The following is an 18,068-nucleotide window of genomic DNA, read 5'->3' on the forward strand; positions in this document are numbered from 1 at the left end:
CACTCTGTCATCCTAGCTGCTGCCTCCCCATTCCTTCTTCACACAGCATCTCCCAAGAGAATCCTTCCTCTGCTTCTGTGCTATATGTACTTTCATATTTTCTTTACTGCCTAAATATCTGGCTTAACTGCCCTTAGGCTACCAACCTAACTTAAATTAGGGGTCCATAGAAGATTTTACTGGAGCATGAAATCTATTTTTCAGATGACAAATGCAGTATTTATCAATAAGTATCTTCCCATTATTCATCTTATTTTTAAACGGAAAATTAACCTTGGAGTTAGTCTGGAGTAATGAAAACAGTTAGCTTAATCTGTAGTTAGAAACAGAGAATAATAGCAACCAATTAAATCATCATGAAGTTAACTTTCAGAGTGCACACTCTAGAACAGATTTTAAGGTTAGTGATTTAAAAGCTCCTCATGTGACAGACAAGCCATCCTAGTTAATTTAAAGTGAAAAGTGGGAGGATTTCTTATAATCATTTAACGATTCAGCCAGAGGGGAGTACAGTCGTTTAGGCCGACCATATAGAAGAAAAATGACTGCTGAGCTACACTATGTAATTATGAGGCTCTCATTTACCTTCAGTAACAGATAATGTGGAAAGAAAACAGGATTATGTATGTGAACTACTGATCTTTATAGATATGTTAAGTGAATAAAAATAAATACTAACAATTCACATTTCTTCCCATCCTAATTATATATTTTTTTCTTTTTTTCTACTTAATTTTCTCCACTTTGAGTTACGACCTGAGTTATTTTTTCTGTCACATGCATATACATACATGTACATACTTTCACTCTGTCCCCTGATAGTAAAATGGTTGTGAATAATGTGAAAACTACAAATGAGTATTTTTGTTATTTCAGGGAAAGAATGCTTTGCAAGTCAGATTATGTGAGGGGGAACATTGCTCTAAGACTCATTAGACATTACGTGTACATTTTTAGAATGCAACTCAGGAGATGCACACCCATTGTTTCTTAATGGGTTTTGTGTCCACTTTGTGCTTGCTATGCTAGGTATATAAATGAAGAAGGAATTAAAATAATCTTTTGCTATTGCTTTCTGTTTGCAATTTAAGATGAAGATCTCTTTGATATATTACTTTTGAGACTGCCTGCTGGAGTTCTGAAATGAGTATCCATAATCTCAGGTCTTATTTTTGTGCTCTTCTGCAGTATTTACACTCGAATGTTGGCCAAAAAATTAGCATCTGAGATGAACATCGATATTATGTTGTAGGGAGTTGATTGATTGTTAATTGTAATTGCACTGCTTCAAAAAAATGTTACCTATCTTCCTTACCAATAAACTTTTCAGATGTATTTTCCTTTTCACCTGAATGTGGAGAAATTCCCAGTTAAACATGTGTCCTGTATCTCTGTTTGGTAACATTACGAAGCAGTGCTTCTGTTGCTACAATTCTCCTCTCAGCAATTTACTATTTGTTAAGTGTGAATAAAAAAATAATATATGATTGATTGTGTTTTCAGTTTCCCAAGCTGCTTAAGTGACACTTTCTCTGAAGTTCAACACCACTTTATAATTATAGCTTTCATAGAGTGGACTATTACTTCACTGGGAGCATAGAAATCTAGCTCATTTATTTTACCAATGGCAGAGGCAGGGAACTCGCAGTCAGGCTTTATTAAGCTATTGTGCTACCTTTTTCTATGGTGTAGCTTTCTGCATTATGCTGTGAGTAAATGTCATCTGTAGACAGATTAATAATTTGTTATCATTTGCAGTAGCAATAAATAAAAACTGTGGTTCAGCTAAGCAGGTAAAAAGGACTCAGCTGTAGAAATCAGGTAAATATTGGTCACAAGGTATTCTTCCATATACAGGGATAAAAAGTCATAAAATTGTAATTGTTTCTCTTTTATGGTCTGTCATTTTCAGTGCATTAATAATGGCTTCCCATGCAGAGTGTTGTCAAATCATTTTTATTCTTTTAGGCAGTGCTTCAGGCAAGCATCTTCATTCAGGAAGGGGAGTATAAGTTCAGGCTTTACATTAAGCATGCATTTAAAGTCTGGTCTTTTACCATTAAAGTCAATGGGAGTTTTGCCATTGACTTCAGTGAGTGCAGGATCATTGGGACTTAAGTCCTAGTGAAGTCATTGGGACTTTAGCATGTGCTTAAGGGCTTTCCTGAATTGAGGCCTTACACTGGGATTTTCAAAAGAGTCTATCAGCAGTAGGTGAACAAATCTCATTGACTTCAATGAGATCTAGGTGATCAATTTCCTTTAGCCTTCTTTGCAAATCCCAGCCTCGGTACATTTTAAATTACACAGTTACTGTGGGACAGATTTGCGAAGGAGGTTAAAGGGAATCGATCACCTAGCTGCCTCCAGAGAGGTCTGAAGCATCACCCTTAGTCCCCATGGGCTTCAAGAGAAGTTGGTTTAGTGGGACGACAGAAGGACTTGAGGGCTGTCTGCATTTCTCAGTTGGTGCTCAGCATACTACAGAATTGGGCCCCACATGCAGAAGAGCTCATACATGGCAGAGACTGTGAAAGTACTTTCTGTTTATCAAGACTTGAATGCAGGTAAGTGTGTGGCTGGTGCTTTTAATTAACACGGACTATCACGCAAATAACTTTGGCTTGTGTCTGTGGCCTTTCTCTTCAGATCTTTTTAATCAAATGACTATCACTGTGTATGGCTGATAGCATGGTTGGTCCAACAATGTCAAAGATATCTCTCTGCCTCATATTTGTCTATTTTATTTATCTTAAATGATCTGATGACCTACCTAGATACAGTCTTTTGATTTTGCTTTGTTTTCACTATGGTTGAATTAAATGTAGCCACTCATACTATTAACCTTAAAGAACGAAATATGCTTAAAAAAACCATTAACCGCATGGTGTTCGTAACATATGTAAATTATATAATGCAATCATACTCAGTGTATAGCCACTTATTAATATCTTAATGGGTTACCTTGCAAGTTAAAATAGACATATCACATGGTTTTGTTTATTTGTTTTGCCCTTTTTTTTTTTTACAATGACTTTTAAACGAACACATTCTCAGGATAAGCAAGCAAGTAATTCTATACACGGAGAAGTGGGAATTCTTAACCTTGAATACTACGAGTTTAACTCCCACGAGCTCTTAATGAATTATTTATGCTATTATTCACCATGAGAGACATGAGATTGCCCTGTGCTGTCTGCATAACATAGCTTATCAAAAAATGATAGCTCTGTAAATTACCATTTTAGTATAGTGTGCAGGTATATAAGGAAAACTACGAAAATGGCATTGGTCAATGCCTGAGTATAATTTGTGTAGCAGTGAGGTCTTTACACATATTGCATGTCATATCTTTATTGATTTGAAGTCATAATTCATTTAATACTTTTGTTTACCAGGGAAGGCTTGACAGACAAATGTAATTTTATGTTCAAAGGTTCATAAGACAATAATCCAGGCTATAATCAGTATGAGCAGTAACCTTTCTACAAACAAGCTGTTTATTACAGTTTGTTGATTGGTACAACATCCTTACGTATGAATTCACCTTTTTGTCCAGTGAATTTGTTTTTTTTAAAACTAAACTAAAATACTAAGTTTATTTAACTAAGCAAGAAGTAAACAACCATGTAACTTAATCTGTAGTGTCTCCAATTTTATAGTTGTGATTTGCTCTTAGGGTAAGGATTAAATCTGTTTGTTATATAATAATAATTAATATATTCTCCCCAAATCTTCTCTGAGCCTCAGGCAAAGTTTTTGACATCATTGGTGCAGGATCAGGCACTGAGTATATAACGAACCTACTGGGATTTTTTTGAATCTGTTAATTAGTTTGTTATAATCATTTTTTCCATGAAGAATTTTGTAATCAAACCATTTTGGGATCACTCTGACTAATGCACTACTGATTTTTGAGATCCTAAGGCCCTAATTCAGAAAGTTATTTAAGCTTATGGATAATTGTAAAGAGCACAGGTAGTTCCATTGTGTTACTCACCTGCTTAACGTTATGCATATGATTAAATACCTTGTTTAATCAGGGCGTTACTTTGCATTTTTTAAATATTTCACACTGCTAGTCATCACAGTCATTTTCATCTATTCTGCAATTATAGTTGAGTGTTTTTCATCAAATCTATTATATTTAAAGAATTTGTTTTTGAGTGAATGGTTGAAGTCTACGTATCTTAATGTGAACCAAGATTCTACGTGAGTCAGCAAATAGCCTGAAACAACAGCTTTTGAAGATGGGATCTCTTCCATTCTTGAATCTTCCAATATTATAAAAGAAAGTGAGGGGAAATATGAGGTTGGGTCACAAACTGTTGCTTAAAATAGAAGCTGGGTTTATGAGAACAGTGGTCCAAATAGTTCAGAAAACATTATTAGAAACTACTTTTCATAGTGGAATGAGACACTTAAAACATTTTGAAATCTTTAAAGGCAGAACTAATTACCGGTAACTATACTTCAATAGCAATAAGCCATTTCAGAGTGTATAGTGAGTAGGCTTTTAGAGTCTAATCCAAAGGCCATAGAAGTCAGTGGAAAGACTCCTGTTGAGTTTAGTAAGATTTGGATCAGAACCTTGGTGTACTTCTTGGAGGGCTGAAGATAGAAAGCCAACCGCCTCATTTCTCACAGTCCACCTAAATTGTACAGCAAATGCAAACCCTTAATTGCTGACCTGTCCTCAGTGCTGCATATAACTTTTCTGTCATATAAATCTAAGTTTCATGAAATCATAATATTATTCATTTAATTCAGATCATCAAGTTATATGGCTGAATGCTTAGGGGGAAAAGACAGGACCCAAACAGAATTCTGCTGTCTGTTTACATCTACATGCAGAGCTCCTACAGACAGGGATTTATCATTAACTAAAATTGAAAACTTCAAAGGGATTCAAATTGGACCCTCTGGCATCTTCAGCTTCATATCAAGAAGACATCACCAATTTTCTAACATAGTCACTAATTGCCTTAGTCTATGATCTGTGCATTTACCAATTAAAAATGCTCAGGGTAAAACCCCTATATTTTTCAGATTTAGTACCTAATGCTTTAGTTCCTAATTCTTTAATCTCACTAGATCACAGAATTTTGATAAGTCTGAACAAACTCCCCCATGGCCTGTGCCTCATCTGTCCCTCGTCTTCCATGATTGTAGCATTTTTTATTAATTTTTCAATAGCAGAATGGTCTGTTTTGTCAGCAGCAGAAATACTAAAGGTGAATATAATATTTAGTATGCCACATGCAGTGCTCCTTCAGTTTTGTTTTCACCCAGGTGTTTTGTTCTAAATTTTCCCACAAGAGCTTCACTCCAAGGACTGATAAGCACCATCATCACCAGCTTGACTGGGAATGAGGCATCAGGCCCACTCAAAATCCTGTGCTACTGTGCAGTTCTGTAGAAAACTGAACTTTAAAAAAGCATTTTAAAAAGCAATCCTAGTGCAGGGTCCAGCACCAAAAAAACAGAGCCAGTTTCTCCCACTGAACAATGAAATCAATGGGACTACTTATGAAATGTGGTTTTGCTCAGTTTGAGTAAAGGTGGAAGAATATGGCCCATATTAAATTATGATATTTTTTGTTGTATGAACTGTCCTTATTTTGTGTGATGTATGGTGCTAGGAACACAGTTGGTATTAATAAGTATTAAATAATTATAAGAAACACAGTATTTACATCTTCTTAGCTGTGGCCACAAGCATTTTCTTCTCAGAAGAAAGAATCCAAAATGGTGACCCAACATGATATGTCCTGCAGGATAATGCAAAATTCTATAGTTTGTCTTGTGCTGGACCCACCACATATATCATCTCTAAGTGATGTAGGTTTGTCTTTGGTCCTGTCCTTCCTTTAAGTACTACACTTGGACTCCCCTTGAGGAAAAGCTCATCATTTTAACTACTTCCTATATACATGTAAGGTATTTATTTAACATTTTGTGAGAAAATTCAGTACAATTTACTATACCAAAGATTGTCCATGTATCACAGTCTGATTTTTCTATTATTATTTGTTTGACCAATGCTTTGGGGACAACTTTTCTGATTGAACTCAGAGCTTATTGTTATGTCAAAATCATCATCATAATAAGACAATGTCTTGGATATAGAAAGGCCTAATATGATGTCTGCACAGATGTCATTCTCAACCTCATAGCCTGACAAAGGGAACTGCTTTTCATAATGATTTAAATAAAAACAGAGATGTCTCTAACTGTGGTTACTTCACTGTATGAAGGATTGGCTTATTTGGAGAGAAGTTTTGCTCATCTTAAAGAGTTTGGTTTGATATTTGAGGTGGGAGGAGGGAAGGCACAAGGAACTAATCTACAGAAATGTTTCATCCAAAAGTCTACACTTGCTGACATTTTTCAGTAGATCAAGTGGACACAGTTGTAGCCATTATCTCGCTGGATAATCCCTAAGGGGCACTCTGAATATTGTCATGGAAGCAAAGGGACAGCAGGTGGAGGATTAGTGCAGTGGGACTCAGCAGTGATCACAGGTGAGATGAATAAGCCAATATAAGAAAACAGGGTTGTTGGGTTTTTTTCCCTAATTCCATGTATAGTGGCAGATTTATGTTCCTCACCAGAAGTGCTCATTCCTGCATGCACGGTCTCCCCCTTAGCATTAGAAGAGTTAATTACGCTTTGTTAAAATTTTCAGACTAATATATCATCTGAATGCTTTTTATGGTTTGTCACGTTATTGATTTGAACTGGGACCGTATAGAACATGGTTGCAACCAAAGTCCTGTAGTGGCACCAAATCTTGTATAAAGGGGATCAAATGAGCTAAGACAAGGTTATGGTTTGCTGGTTATGATTATGCTGTCTATATGTGTGTATCAGTTTTGTAGTTGAAGTTATGAATATTGGCTCTATACTGTCTGTATTTCAAACTTATGCTATGCTTCTGGGAAACATCCCAGAATAATTGGTGTTAGCTCTGCCTAGCCTGCTTGATGGCCCATTAAGGACCATCAGCTATACAATTGACCCACTGAGAGAAGGCAGATACACCTTGTAACTCAGCAAAGTATGCAGGAACTTGCTCATGTGACTCCAGACTCCATTTTGCTGTAATTTTCCACAGTAGGAACAAAGAGGTGTTCTTACACCTGGAAAAGACTATAAAAGGCTGATGCCTCATCTCCATCTTGTCTTCAATCCTTTTTCATACCTCTGGAGGGACTTTGATACAAACTGAAGCTCTGAACAAAGGACTGAATGACCCATCCCAGCGGAGGATGTACTCCAGAGACTTGATTTAAACCTGCAGTTTATTTCATCACTGCTACAAACCTGAACCAAGAACTTTGCCATTACTGTATGTAATTGATTCAATTTAACCAATTCTTGCTTTCATCTATATCCTTTTCCTTTTATGAATAAACCTTTAGATTTTAGATTCTGAAGGATTGGCAACAGCTTGATTTGTGGGAAAGATCTGATCTGTATATTGACCTGGGTCTGGGGCTTGGTTCTTTGGGATCGAGAGAACCTTTTTTCTTTTACTGGGGTGTTGGTTTTCATAACCATTCATCCCCATGACGAGTGGCACTGGTGATAATACAGGAAAACTGGAGTGTCTTAGGGAATTGCTTGTGTGACTTGTGGTTAGCCAGTGGGGTGAGACCAAAGTCCTCTTTGTCTGGCTGGTTTGGTTTGCCTTAGAGGTGGAAAAACCCCAGCCTTGGGCTGTAACTGCCCCGTTTTAAGCAATTTGTCCTGAATTGGCATTCTCAGTTGGGTCCCGCCAGAACCAGCATCGTTACACCGTTTCTTTTTTTGTCAGACTTCGCAGGAATGTCTGTTAAGAGACAGCAAAGAATCCTGTGGCACCTTATAGACTAACAGACGTTTTGTAGCATGAGCTTTCGTGGGTGAATACCCACTTCTTCGGATGCATCCGAAGTCTTGCATCCGAAGAAGTGGGTATTCACCCACGAAAGCTCATGCTGCAAAACGTCTGTTAGTCTATAAGGTGCCACAGGATTCTTTGCTGCTTCTACAGAACCAGACTAACACGGCTACCCCTCTGATACATGTTAAGAGACAGCTTTTTAAAGCCATACTCAATTTTAAGCATTTATCATACAACTACTTATTACTCATTTTATTTTATTTTACTAGCTGATGCTTTTTTAAAAAAACTATTACATAAAATAAGGAATGGGAAATATGTTAATACCCATATGAATTTGAGATGACTGGAATACTTTCCATAGTATAGATTACATCATATAAGAGTATTTTTAGTTTAAATTAGGTATTTGGTGGCAGTGGGGGCTAGGTTTCATGTTTTCTGTAGAAACTTTTATGTTATTTATAGACTTTCATAAAGCACTGGTAACAAAGAAACAGATACTATGATAATAAAGCTTTGCTGATGCCATCTGAAATTGGTGAAAATATGGGTGTTTTGTATTAGGCTAGGAATGGAAGGAGCTTGAGAAAATTCTGAAAAATTTCACCTGAACAGATAATAAAAGAGATTTTGAATAGTGCTAATGACAAAGCAAAATATAGATTTTTTCAGCTGTTTTACTTTTTTAAAAAAGAAATCTCTAAGGCTTCTACTCAGCTAAAAATATATATCAGATTCAGTAACTAAGTTGCCCTCATACAGTATGCGCTGGAATGTAGACATTTTAGAAATAGCCTGCCTTTCGCTTGTTCTTTCTCTAGGTCACACAAGGAAAATGTTTCATATGCAGTGTTGTTGTAGCCATGTTGGTCCCAGGATATTAGAGAGACAAGGTGAGTGAGGTAATATCTTTTATTGGACCAACTTCTGTTAGTGAAAGAGACAAGAAAATAAAATCTCTGTGTAAGCTAAAAAGCTTGTCTCTCTCAGGAACAGAAGTTGGTCCAATAAATAATATCTCACCCACCTTGTCAGTTTTCCTTTATCCATGACAATCTGATATCCTATTTTGTTTTCTTCTGCACCAGTGACCAACTGATTGAAGATGATCAATTGCAAAAGAAGAGTCATAAAAAAAATTGCATGTGCAACAGTAATATTTCCTTGTTTAGAATTTTGAGAATTAGTATTTACTTAATTTTGCTGTGTGTGTGCTCCTGGAGTAATAATTTCTCACAGCTGTTTAAGTATACTGTGTCATATGGAGAATAAGAACGGCCATACTGGGTCAGACCAATGGTCCATCTAACCCAGTATCCTGTCTTCTGACAGTGGCCAATGCCAAGTTATTGAGGAGGAATTAACAGACTAGGGCAATTATTGAGTGATTCATCCCCTGTAATCTACTCTCAGCTTCTGGTGGTCAGAGCCTATGGACACCCAAAGCATGAAGTTGCATCCCTGAACATCTTGGCTAATAGCCATTGATAGACTTATCTTCCATGAAGTTATACATCTTTTCCAGCTATACCTTTATTCATTGGAGTTGAGCTGGTCAAATATTATTATCTGAGTGTTCAACAAATGTTGCTGTTGTTGATGAATATATTATTCAGTGAATACATTTTTACATTACAAACAGTTTTCTAGTTGGTTGAAGGCTATTTGTCACATAATTTATTTAATGAATAATAGCAATGTTCAACACAGAATAATCGTTTCCTGGTATTGAGAGTGAGATGGGGGGAGAGAGAGACTATCTATTTTCTCTAGAAATCAAGATGAATTAGAAGACAGAAGCTTATGAATAACAATATGAGCCAGATACATATAAATAGACATATTCAATCACACACAACTACTCAGTATTTGTTTATCAAATGCCTTGTACTAGGCTAGAAAAGCAGACTTATTTACCTCTGGCATTTACAGAAGGGTCAGGATTAAGGTCATTGATAACACAGTGAATGAAAGCTCAGACATAGAGCATTATATCTTGAACTGCAGCTATATTCTGCTTGAGTTCAATTTCTAATGCTCCCTACCATTGCTCTGTTATAAATAATCAGAAATATTCATCAGAGAATGGCAGGAGCTGCAGAAGAATGATGGACTGGATAGTGTAGGAGAAAAGAATCTGACTCATAGCACCTTACAAACTATGCATGAGAAGGTCATCAGTTGAATGAATGCAGAGTGTTGGAGGACTAATGTTTCAGGAAATGCAACAAGCACTGTGATGAGCTAAACAACCCACAGATAATTTGGCTGATTTACAAACCATGTTGCACAAGCAACTCCTTTTCAATGCAGATATGAAGGCTATCGTTCTTTAAGTCATTTTTCAAACCGATACAGCATAATAGAATGTTTTAAAAAAAGGATGCTTCCCCTTAAATGTTATATAACATTTGGTCTATAGCAGACTGTGTTGTGTTACTTAGATTGAGAACTAATAAAACCAAACAAGGCAATATTTAGCGATGCCCTTTTCATATTTTACCATTGCTCCCTGCCACCTTATGTGCTTGGGACAAGAGTACTCTGGGCCTGGACGGTTTTGCCTAGCCTTGCCCTCACAGCTGGTGAGCCAGTTCTGATTTCTGACCCTGATCCCGCAGTGCACGTGCTGTTGCTCAGTTACAATGGAGGAAACCTTGTTATAAGACAATAGATGGGTACGTTCCCAACATTGCCAATCTTGAGCATTCAAAAGTAATGAGTCTTGCTCCATAAATCATAAGATTGGCTTAAAAATCATGGGATTTTACTCAAATCATAAATGTTCTTCTAATTTGCCTGCTGGCTTCAGAGTTTTCGGGATGCACTCATTTCATGTTTTTATGTTTTTATCTGCAACTGTGAGGGCTGATACCTTTTTTTGAATGACAGCTGAGATTCTCATATAATAACATGCATCCAGGAGCTGAGGCTTTAAGAAAAACACCAAATATTGTGAGACGTGATAAAATTGCAGGACTTGGCAACACTGCTTTCTGCACATGCTGTGGTTGGTCCAAGCACTGGCTGCTAATCATTATTGGGGTCCTTAGAGAAGTTGTTCCTCCCCCTCTGTATAATTTTATGTAATTTATCATGAGCAGGAGTTGCTTCCCATTTGACTCAGCACCACATGTTGGTTATAGTCCATATCTTGGAATTCCATGCAATGTCAAAATTAGAGGGTATATTTGAAATAAATTTCCCTAGTAAAGAAAATTAAAATCCACTATTGTAGTTTGTAGTAGGGTTCAAGCAAACTAACGCCATGGACCAATGAAATTTGTCTAACTACAGTGGATCTATCGCCTAGAACTGGATTTTCATTTGAAGCCTTAGCAGTTAAAGCACTTGACTCTTTTATTTCAGAACAAACCCTAAAAACCTGTCTACGGCTATTGGGAATTAAAAGACAATACAGGATACAAGGGAATTGTTGTTTGTATGTTGTCTTTTATGCAAAATATTTGCTAAAGCACTTTGGGCCTGAGGAAGAGGGGAAAATCCATCTCAGTAGCATGTTCTCCCTTTCCCCTGAGCTTGTGGAAACCCTTAAATGGAGGCTGTCATAAACATACAGCTAAGGGTAGCATAAAATCCCTCTTTACCCTGTAAGGGGTTAATTACTCTTTTACCGCTAAAGGGTTAAGAAGCTCAGGTAACCTAGCTGACACCTGACCAAAAGGACCAATGAGGGGACAAGATACTTTCAAATCTGGAAAGGGTTGGGGTGGGAGACAGGCTTTGTCTGTCTGTTCTGTGGGCTTTTGTTGGACACAAATCAAGGAAGTAAGCAATCCAGCTCCTATAAAGTTAGTAAGTATTTAGCAAGGAAACACATTCGTTTACTTTTATTTTGGCTTGTGTTTTCTTTTGTGGAAGAGGGAGGTTTGTGCCTGGTTTTGTAACTTTAAGGTTTTGCCTAGAGGGGAGATCCTCTGTGTTCTTGAGTCTTTTGTTATTCTGTAAAGTACTTACCACCCCTATTTTACAGAGGTGATTCTTTTACTTTTTTTTTAATTAAAATTCTTTTAAGAACCTGATTGATTTTTCATTGTTTTAAGATCCAAGGGTTTGGGTCTGTGTTCACCTGTACCAATTGGTGAGGATATTACTCTCAAGCCTCCCCAGGAAAGGGGGTGTAGGGGCTTGGGGATTATTCTCAAGCCTGCCCAGGAAAAGGGGTGTAGGGCTTGGAGGGATATTTGGGGAAGATAGGGCTCCAAGTGGCCCTCCCTAAATGTTTGTTTAAATCACTTGGTGGTGGCAGCGTTACTTAATCCAAGATATAAGAGAGAAATTGTGCCTTGGGGACTTTTTAACCTAAGCTGATAAAAATAAGCTTAGGGGGTCTTTCATGCGGGTCCCCGTGTCTGTATCCTAGAGTTCGGAGTGGGGAAGGAACCCTGACAGAGGCCTGTGCAGGATTATAGCTACATGATGTTAGAGGGGGCTGATTTGTTCTGGAAATCTTCCCCATTCCAAAACTATGGAGAAAAGTAGCATAAATTAATACAGATGAGGGTTTTTTAATTTTATTTCCATGTCAAGCTGTGGGAACATCCATTGTCCCAAAGATGGGATGGGGCATTTCTGGGGGCAGCTGCCGAATGGCTGTCTAAAGGAGCTGTAGTATCCAGGGCCCAGTGAGGCTAAGAAGCAGAATGGAACAGTGGCGGACTTAGAGTTAGTGGGGCCCTGTGCTCGGCTTCAATTTTTGGAGCCCCTACTTGGGACCCAGCTAAGAAAAAAAACATACTCTCTTATCTCCCCCCTGCCATTAGCTAACTATAGTAAAGCACTTCGGATAAGAGCGCTTTATAAAAAAAAATTAAAAAAACATTGGCGTGCAGGATCTGGCCAGGACTTATGGTGCGGGAGGGGGCCCAGGGCTGGGGGTGCAGGGTCTGGGAGGATGTTAGGGTGCCGGAGCAGGCTGGGGCTTGGGGTGCAGGATCTGGCCAGGAGTTAGGGTGTGGGAGGGGGCTCAGGGATGGGGCAGGAGGTTGGAGTGTGGAGCGCTTACCTGGGGCAGCTCCTGTTTGGTATGAGGGGTGCAGGTGGGGATGTGGGGGGGGGGTGCAGCAGCTCCTGTTTGTTGCTCAGGGTGGGGGTGGGGATGTGTGGTGGGGTGCAGGAGTCAGGGAGGGCAGGGGGCTGGGGGTGTGTAAGGGGGTGCAGGAGTTAGGGCAGGGAGTTGGGGGTGTGGGCTGGGGTTGTGGGGGTGCTCCCAGCCCCCTGTCCCATCCCAGCCCCCTGTCTTGAGCAGCTCACGGTAGGGGGTTGGGGGTAGTATGTGCAGGCAGAGTGCAGGTGCCCTGTCTTTGCTCTGCCCTGCCCCGATTCCACCCCCTTCCCCAAGTGCTTGCCCCCGCCTCTTCTCCACCTCCTCCCCCAGTGCACTGTGGCCTCGCTCCTTTGCCTCCCTCCCAGAGCGACCTGAGCGCTGGCAAACAGCTGTTTGGTGGTGGAAGAAGTGCTGGGAGGGGGAGGAGGCATGGAAGAGGCGGGGGAGGGGAGAGCTTGGCTGCTGGTGGGTGTGAAGCCTACAGCAGGAGCCCCAGGAGCTGGCAGGACCAAGCTTCTGCCCCACAGCTACCTGGCCCTGGGGTCCCCTGTTGTTGGGGGGCCCCGTGGCAGGGCACCCTGTGTTTCACTGTAAATCCGCGTGTGGAATGGAACGGAACAAAGGTCATCTACATTAATGTACTTTTCCCTGTGTGGATTGACCCATCTATTTTGGTACATAGACATATGGCTGATATGGTGAGAATAGAAATAGGGAGCACAGAAGAGCCAAACCAGAATCCTAGCTCTGATCACCGCTGAAGCTTGCAAAAATGTTCTTCTAAATTTTGAAGTTTAGTCCGATTTCTAGAAGGCTTGACAATCTTCACTGTAACAACAATGCACTGTTTTATCTTTACACATTCCTTCCCCCAGAACAAAAGTCCTTGGTAATTTATGTGCTATTTCTTGACAAGAACACAAAGTCCATCCTATACTTAACCCATTTTCTGTAATTTATTCTCTCCCACCCACTTACAGCTGGTATAGTAGAAATGTGCCCAATTTTTTGTATTTTTTATTAGCTGATGCTTAGAGTCACTTTCGTATAAATAGCACTGAATCTCTCAATAATTTTGAAATGAGTCCATTATAGTTTGTGGCTGGCATCTCCAAGTCACATTCCTTTCAGCTGTTTTTTTAGCATGTCCTGATGGGAATGTACGTTAGGCCTTATTGTACTGGTTAATGGGATGATACAAACTTTATCACTTTCCAATACTTATATGTCCACTTTTGCTCTCCAAATAAATTTTAGGTAAAATTTAAAACAATGTTCTGCGTCGCATACGCACACTCAGGAACGTCACTTTGCAGAATTCATCCCCAGGCCAAATTTGCTGATTTCCTCTCTAGTCTCTCAAGCAACTCCACAATGTGTTATGTGTATTCCTTTCTACAACCAGACCAGAATGCAGCTGATCAGACCTTTTGAACTTGCCTATCCCTACATATATTTTCAGTACGAGATGGCTCTAACTGTATTTCCCTTCTTTATGTTTATTAGGCATGGAAGATAAAAGCTTCGTAAGTTTTGTGTATTTTTTTCCGGCATTCCTAAAAACTATATTCTTTGTCCTCACGTTTTCTAAGTGTATAGACATACACCAGGCCAGATTGTGGCCCATACTCTGGCTGCTATGTAACACGGCCACAGTGAGCCAGGGGATAATTCCTCCAGAGCAGGAGCAATATTAGCTTGATGTAGTTATCCATAAACTGCCCCTACTCTTAGGCCTTGACTTAAGGCATGTGCGGGGGGTTGATCCAGTGGTATGACAAAGTGCTACATGGATTCTGAGCTCCAGACGAGTCAATAGGCAGGACAATTAAAGCTGTGCTAACTTTCTATGGAGACCATTTCAGGCCCTGTAGCAGCCTCCCCACCTCCCCATAGCTTGTGCCTTCTGTATTGCAACTCTCAAAAGAAGAAGCACAGAATGTAGCCCAGTGTTTGTGGGAGTGTGTGAGTATTGGCAAGCAGCTATGAAAGGCTTTATTATGTATTGTGTGCACCCGTGTGTGCAAACTATATATATATATTGGGGTTATTTTGCATAGGAATGTTTGCTTCGCTTAATGTACACCCACCAGTCCCAGGAGTGGCTTTAGGGTTTCCAGAATGTCATCAAGGGTGATTCTTTGGGGCTCCTCAGGCTCTCAACTGCTTCCTTGTCTGTGAGCATCGGAGACCCCACTGACCCCACTCCAGAGACCCCACTCCAGATGGCTGGAGAAGGAACTGAATTACTCTTGACTTGTAGGAAATATCACTGACAAATTGTCAGTGCTAGTGATCATTTCATATTGTCAAAACTTTCTCCACAGTGAAAAGGTGTGGATTTTTTTAAATAAGATGTGAGATTATTTTGGCATTTATACATTATAGAGTCCCCAAAATGAATGAAAGAGAGTGTGGGTCTGTGGAGGGGTGGGAATAAAGGGGGAAAGAAAAGGGAAGCTGCATACTTTGTAGATTCCCCAAGACCAGTTCTGTTGTCTCTTTTAACTGAATTTTTTTCATGTTTAAAGGGATCTAGGAGTGTCACCTACATATGTTTAATATTTTCCTACATTCTCTACAAAGACCTTGAGTCTCAATGAATTATTGATTCTAAAATGTTTTATTACTGACTTTGTTCCTTGTTTTTGATTCTTCTTCCTTTAATGAAAATAATGCTAATGTTAGAACAAGGTTTGAATGATGGATAATACTTGACATGGAAATTGTACACATATTGTGGGATTGATATTTTTTCTTTATCATATAAAATAGCTGTCTAAACTTATGAGCAATTTCATGACTGAACATATAGTTTAAATTTAAGTATATTTATTTTCATGAATGGGCATTTTGGCTCATTTTGCTTTTGGGTGGTCATTTGGCTGAGTTTCCATTCTAACTTCACACTGATCTATTGATACTAGATGGAATAATACCTAGTCACACAGTAACAATGTTACTTTGATAAATGAAAAGTTCATTCATTCAAAAAAATTGATATAAATGCATTAACATTCAGTGAATAGCAATGTAAATTGATTTCTGTTTGGAGAGGTAAAATGATTTTATCTTCTTGTTGCCTCTTAACAAAAGTATTGGAAACAATCACAGAGATTAGAAAGTAAAATTTAAAATTATGTGGGAATTTTATGCTCTATTTCCATTACAAATTTGTGTTCTTAGCTTGCAGTGCTTGTGCATCAACCTCCCATTTTTTTCTGAAGGAGTTTGGCTAATATCGTTTTTATAATATTACAAGTGATCTGACTGAGTCCTTAGTTAGACAATGCTGAAACACAAGGCCAGATTGTGGCCCAGGTTGTGAGGCCATGCATGATACTAGTGGCACATAAGGATTATCCCCTTACTATCTCACCCCTGCTACCCATACTGCTACTCACAGAGTGGGACAGCGAGGAAGTAAGCAGCTGCAACTCCCCACTGTTGTATTAATTTCATTGGAACATAAGAACCCAGAAAGTCAAAGTGACCCAGTCACTGTCCAGCATTAAACAGTGTTAAACAAGGTTCAGGGTTTGGTATACAGAGACCTGAGCTTGCTTAATACCATTGAAGATGCACCATTAAGAATCCTTTTAACCTTTTATTAGCGATATAGAACATAAAGGAAAAAGAGTCAACACACTTGAAATGTAAGGTATTGTTATGAGTTGGATGAAACCTTGTTATGGGTTGAGTTAAAACCTTGTTCGAGCTGATGCCTGAATGAGTCCTCCATTTACAATATTTGCAAGAGACAGTTAAGGGGACACACATAAAACAAAGCCGAATAGACACCACCCCCCTGAAACTAGCACCTTGGGGGCAGAGGTTTTGACTAGGTATTGTGACCAGGTGGCTATGAGGGTGTGAGAGAACACACACAAAGAAACTGGGAACAGACAACAAGACTGAGAGGAAAAAAAGTAAGAAAGCCAAGCAGTAGCCAGTGAGCACAATGTGACCCCTGGAAAAAGCTAGAGTGAAAGCTTTTGTGTCTGGTGTTGGCTACAGAGCCGGGGGGGGGGGGGGGAAGTGTGTGTGTGGCTGCAAGCTAAGAAACTGCTCTTTTTGTTCTTTATTCCTTCTGTGTTCCGAGACACAAGACTTTGGGCATTCTTTGTAAATAGGTGCATCTTGGATCACCAATTTCTGCTTCCAACTGGAACATCCCCAGAGCCCTAAACTTTGACTAGCCACTGGGATAAAAAAAGGGGCAAAAATATTAAGTAAGGTTTTCATTTTAACAATATCCCTTGTTCCTTTTTAGCTGTAGAGAATCTTTAGAAGGAAAAAAGCCCCCTGTTTGACAGAACGTAGAGGGTAACAAAGCTAGTAGTAACTGTGCTTTTGAGAAGAAGAGAAGTTAGTTGAGATGGGCTGGACTGTTGTTGTTGCTCTTGTTAGAGTTCGATCATACTTCCTTTAAGACAGAATAAGACAAACACACACACACAGGGAGGAGAGAAAAGAAATAACATAGATAAAGATGCAGCTTCTCTTTCTGATGCTCCATCTCTCTCACAACCTTGCTGCTGGAAAAATACAGCACACAGTCTTACCAGCCACTCCAAGACCTTGTGCCAAAGCTATAAAAGGGGGTGGAGCAGAACAAAAGGGGCTGCCAGTCATGAGAGAGCCCCTGTTTTCCACCTAAGATATCTGCTGGAACTAACAAGGACTGTACCAGGGGAAAGGATTGGACCCAGACTAGGAAGGAGTCTAGTCTGTGAAAGAAGCTCATTGGAACATCTCTGAGGGTGATATATTACCTGTAATCAGTTCCTTAATGTATTAGGCTTAGACCTGCATGTTTTTGCTTGGTGACTTACTTTGTTCTGCCTATTATTACTTGAAACCACTTAAATCCTACTTTTTATACTTTATAAAATCACTTTTATTAACAAAATTAAATCACTTTTGTTTATTAACAAACCTACAGTAAGTGATTAATATCACTGTTATAGAGGGCAGACAATTTATGAGTTTGCCCTGTATAAACTTTATACAGAGTAAAACGGATTTATTTTGGGTTTGGATCCCATTGGGAGCTGGGTGTCTGGGTGCTGGAGGCAAGTAACCTGCTGAGCAGGTTTTGGTTAAAGT

The 18,068-nt window shown here is 39.2% G+C and overlaps 1 protein-coding gene across 1 annotated transcript in view; it reads left to right on the top strand.

Moving 5' to 3' along the window:
• The window catches only part of PCDH11X (protocadherin 11 X-linked), a 1,070,771-nt gene that overhangs the window by 838,196 nt on the left and 214,507 nt on the right, over nt 1-18,068 (top strand). The gene's annotated exons all lie outside the window — the stretch shown is intronic.

This window comes from Mauremys mutica, chromosome 9 (assembly GCF_020497125.1).
Source record: "Mauremys mutica isolate MM-2020 ecotype Southern chromosome 9, ASM2049712v1, whole genome shotgun sequence".
NCBI classification, from domain to species: Eukaryota; Metazoa; Chordata; order Testudines; family Geoemydidae; genus Mauremys; species Mauremys mutica.